Here is a 5,600-nt window from a genome sequence, read left to right as displayed (position 1 = left end):
CCAGAAGTTGACGTGAATGGTGTATAACAAAATGTTAAATAGAATAACTCCTAAGATTTGACATTTTTAACTGATTACTCGTTTCATTTTAGTAGTTGAATTTTTTGGAAGAAGTCTTTATTTCACCATTCTATCTTTGGTTGATTCGAGTTTAAGATGTGACCACCATAATCTAGTAGAGATAGAAAACGCTAGAAATACTCAGCAGGTCAGTGGGAAGAGAAGACGAGTTAACATTTCAAGTTGAAGGCCCTTCATTAGAACTCTTTCCACAAATGCTGCTTGTTTTAATAGTTTTTGTTTTTGGATATGTCACTCTTTTATTACTTTGTCACACTCTCTGCCCTGACTATACATAATTTGAGGTTACTTGGTTAAATGAATTGTCTCCAATTAAAAGCTATACCATTGAAAAACCGAACATGACAAAGGCACATCCAGCACAGTCAATGCCTTTCGCAGAGGTACCTGCACAGCTCAGCATTTTTGAGATTGGTCTTGGATGAGTTAAGCAAGTGAGTAATGTGCTGAATTATGTCTTTTTGGTCTTGCTCTTCTGTCACTGTTCTAGATGTGTTCTGATGGTGGCAGTGGTAAACAGAAATGAAGAACTTATGCATTCTCACCATTTATCAGATGGCATTTGTTGCGGAGAAAGAATCAAGTACCGACATCAGGGTAACGCTTCGGAAGAGTTTTATTAGCAAGATATCTTGGAGAGCATGCCCAGCACCCAGCCTGAGCTTGCTCTGCTCACAGCCAGTTTTAAGAGTTTATATACAATAAATGGCAGTGCATTCCTTCATGTGGGCTTCTTGTTGCGGTCAACCTGACAATAGTTTATCATTGTCAACGTTTGGCAATAATTTGATCCTTGTTTCACAGAATTCCAAAGCTTATCATGTCTGCAAATAAGCGTGTCTACAGGTAAATCAAAATCTTGAGGTTCCTTACCTCCACTTAAGCAATATGCAACTGACTCTTGTATGTTCTTGAAAGCAACTTATGGGTGAACCCTTAACCCTTTGTTTTCAGATTTTCCACCGCACTTCCCTCCTTGTTGATCCAGAGATCAACCTCCCATACCTAACTCCGTTTAATAAATGTCCTTTTCTCCTTCTCCCCTTCTTTTTTTTTAAACTTTATTTAAGATTTTATAACATGAATAACATATAGAATTACATTAAAAAAAATTAAGAACAAAATAATAACATTACAATACAGTATCAGTAATCTAAATAAACTATACCCTCCCCAATAATTATTACACATTAATAACCCAACTCAAATTAGTCCAACCCCCCTTCCCCCCCAAAATAAAGAGTAAAGAATTAATAAAGTTAATAATATATGTGAGAAAAAAACCCACTTACAAAAAAAACAAAAACATAACCGATTAAAATACTAACAAAAAGAAAAGTAATTAATACTAAGATATCAGACTTAAAAAACATATTTAAATCAAACTTAAATGCATATATTTAACAAACAGAGTTAAGATGAAACATATATTTAACTCAAACTTAATATAAAAAGTTAGTAAAGTTAGTAACATTGTCTATCAAAAATTCTTAAACAATAATCAATTCTTTAAAAAAAATTGTAGCATGAGAAAAAAAAGATGAAAAAAAACTTTCTCTATAGAGATAAACCTTCACCAAATATCAACTAACTTCACATCTATCATCATATTAGTCACATAAACCACCATCTTAAAACAAAATTCAAACCTCATTAAACATTGTACAATTCAATTTTAGTACTCTTCCACCATTTTTCCCTTTTACTCTTGAATAATTATCCAATAAAAGCTCCAATACCACATTTAAATATCCCCAATCATTACGTTAAAATTCAGATATCCAAATAATAAAAACACATCTACAACAAAATCTATATCTTCAATAAATGGAGCATAAACCACAAACAAAATTCAAGGCTCATTAAGAATTGTACAATTCAATTTATAACTTTCACCATTATTCCCTTCGTTCTATAACTAAAATAGCAAAATAATATACACCAGAATTACCACTCCTTTCACCTTAAAGAAAAAATATAAAAAAAACTTATCCATCCCATTCACATTTAAATTTCAAATATTCCTTATCTACTGAATAAACTTTACAAAAAAAACCACATCAATTTTTAGTTTTTTAAACAATCAAATACTTTTTTATGTTATTTTTATAAACACAAAAAAAACCCCTTCACTCTTTAATCTAATAATACAAAAAAGGAAGAAAAAAAACGGGTAGGAGGTTAAAAATACCCCCTCCCGTCTAAACCGCGCAATGCGGTAACTCCCAAAAAAAAATGAGTGTGAGATAACTCACACGTAGCAGATGACTTTCAGGAAATAGTGCCCATCCAGTTCTCTCCCCCAACTCTCACTTCATCTTAAACTAACATCATCATTATTTAATATTACTTTTTTTAAAAAAAAACATTAGAAAAAAAAAGAACAACTCTTCTTTTAATCAGTTCCAACTGCCGAGTCACCATTATAACCATTCCTTCTTGGAGCACGGCTCTTTTCTTCCATCTCTTGTCTCCTTAGAGATCGCGGCAGACTACGTCTCTGTTGAAACTGAGTAATTGGCAGCTTTTGAGCAAATGCTATAGCTTCCTTTGGAGAATCAAAGAACTTTGGTTGGTAACCATCTTGAAAAACCTTCAAAACAGCTGGATATCTAAAGGTTGCCTTATAACCATTCTTCCACAACAACTCTTTAGCAGAGTTGAATTCCCGTCGTTGGAACATAACTTCTTGATTCAAATCCGCATAGAAGAAAACTCGATTATTTTGAATCATCAAGGGTGATTTTCTCTGTTGTGCATTTCTAATAGCCACTCGTAAAATTATTTCTCTGTCGTAATAATTCAAGCAATGAACCAAAACAGGTCTTGGACTTTGACCTGAAGTAGGTCTTCTACGCAAGGCTCTGAGCACGTTCCAGTATTATACCTTCCGGGAAATGTTCTTGACCCAGCACCTGCGGAATCCATTCAGTAAAAAATTTTCTTGGGTCTGGTCCCTCCATTCCTTCCGGCAAACCAATAATCTTAATATTGTTCTGTCTGGATTGGTTTTCCAAATAATCAATCTTTTTCACCAAATTTTTATTTTGAGTTTGTAAGTCTTCAACCATTTTGGTCACATCTGAAACTTGATCTCGTATTTCATCTATATCTTCTTCACACGAATTAAATTTATCTCTCACTTCAAGCTTAAAAGCTCCAAACTCAGCCATCTGTTGAGGATTTATTTCCATCAGAGTATTGAACCTAGTACCAAGTTCAGTCATAATCTTAGATAATACCTGCATTGTATAAGATAATTTAGATTCAAGATTCACAAGAATCTTTTCAATTGGAAGAGATTCTGGCTCAACAGATTCCTGCTTCTTCTGCATAACCAAAGGATCTTCTGTTGCTTCCTTCATTCTGGTTGCCTTCCTTGAGGTATAGCTGCGTGTGGAAATCCCAGCCACAGCCTCTCCAGCAATGACTGGAGGACGCTGGCCGGGATTTTCCCCAGTCCATAATGTGTTAATTTCTCCCAGTACATCAAGTTGTATAGGTTCTTTTATCTCAAAAGGTGCAGTTTGCAGCGCCACCTCTACAGTTGACAAATGCCTTTCCCCAACCGGTACTTCAACTGATGTTACTACAAGTGGTTCATTCATAACATTGCCGTCAGATGCTACTGCACATGTGCGAACCTGAGTAACTCTTTGTTCTAAAGGCTGTTTCGCGCCCTCTTTAGAGGGCTCTACCGATGTAATATTGAACTCTACATTCGAAAGCTGTACCTTTCTCCTGGGATCCATTTCAGGCTGAGTCTCGATGTCTTTCCTGTAGGTAGGCTCCAAAACTTGAACTTTTGGAAAATGTAGTTTTTTGATAATCTGTTGTTTTTTTTTTTGCTCTTTTCCACCAATTGTACCATCATAAGTTAAATTAACAGCACTGAAGTTATCTAAACTTTTAAAGAATTTAAACGGGCATTTCTAGACAAAACAATAAGATAGAGTCAGGAGAGAACTGGAAGGCACGTCTGATCCTTACGCCATCTTGCCACGCCCCCCCCTTCTCCCCTTCTAGCACTTTCAGTCACCTTTAACAACTTATATTGTACCTTTCTCTACCTGCCATATCAGCCTCTTAAGTCCTATCCATAGGCATATAATCAGGAGTAACAGTACTGACAGGGCAATAATCAGACTGATGATTGGGTGCAGTGTTAGCTTTAGGGGACCATCCCTTAAAAATATTCCACCAATGATGGGCGGAAAGCTGAGTGACCTGGTCTGCGACTGGATCAACTGTCCCTCCTTGAAAATCAAATCCACTCGGGCTTGACTTATACTTCATCCTAATTTTTTCTTCAGGTGGGTAATTTGGTCATTTTCATTAATCAGTCTATCCAAACAGGTATAGTTAATAAGGGGAGTGAGGAGTTGCTGGCGGTGTGCAATGCGATAATCTTCTACCTGCCTCAAGGTCCCCAATACAATCCACCCCTTGGAGGTCACACCACTCACCATTCATGTGACAATCAATAACTATGTATGTTACAAGTCAAAACGTGTATAAAAAAAAAAAAAATTAAATTAAAAAAAATACTGATCAAGTGGGTCAATATATTCACTAGTGCCGTCCGTATGCTGTTACAAACTGCCTACGGATCCCACTGGCAGGCAGTAAAAGAATCTTTCCTCGTCCCGATGGGAGAAGTAACGTGCTGCCTCCAGAAGGCTGGGAAAGAAACAATTGATTTTGTTTTAAAAACACTTGGGAAGAAAATGCTGGGGTGCCTTCACAAGATAACCAATCCTTGGCTGTGCAGACCTTGCTAAATTGCCTGCTATCCCAAAATGTATAAGATGAAGCAATTGGATTGTCAGGGAAAGAATTGAGCTAACACTGTTACTGCATTGACCAATATGGACAGAGGGAGAAGCGGACAGGGCAGTTTTATATGTATACAAAGAATGAACATAAGGGAGAGTGTGGCTGAGAGCGGGGCAGGCCCTGGGATAAGACCCAGGATCAGTGTAGAGGTGAGGGAAGGCATTAAAAGAGAAATTAGAAAAGCGTGCAATAAGGGAACAGCTGTCATCATGGGAGACTTTAATTTGCATATAGATTGGACTAGTCAAATTGGTTAAAATACAGAGGAGGAGGAATTCCTTGAATGTTTACGGGACGGTTATCTAGACCAATATGTCGAGGAACCAACTCGGGAGCAGGCCATTTTAGATTGGGTCTTGTGCGAAGTCCTTTGGGTAGGAGCAATCACAATATGATCGAATTCTCACTCGACATGGAGAGTGATGAAATTAAAACCGAGACTAAGGTCCTGAATTTAAATAAAGGGAATTATGATGGTATGAGACAGGAGTTGAGTAAGATTGATTGGGTGGTGTTTATGGGGGAGTTGACTGTGGATAGACAATGGAAAGCATTCACAGATCTAATGGAGAAATTGCAAAAATCGTTTTGGCATAAAAATAAACCAAAAAAGGTGACTCAACCGTGGATAACAAGGGAAATTAGAGACAGCATTGGGTCCAAAGAGAGAGCATATCAATTGG

The sequence above is a fragment of the Narcine bancroftii genome, chromosome 8 (assembly GCF_036971445.1).
Source record: "Narcine bancroftii isolate sNarBan1 chromosome 8, sNarBan1.hap1, whole genome shotgun sequence".
Taxonomy (NCBI): Eukaryota; Metazoa; Chordata; class Chondrichthyes; order Torpediniformes; family Narcinidae; genus Narcine; species Narcine bancroftii.
The sequence above is the reverse complement of the archived record's forward strand: the minus strand, read 5'-3'. Positions refer to the sequence as shown.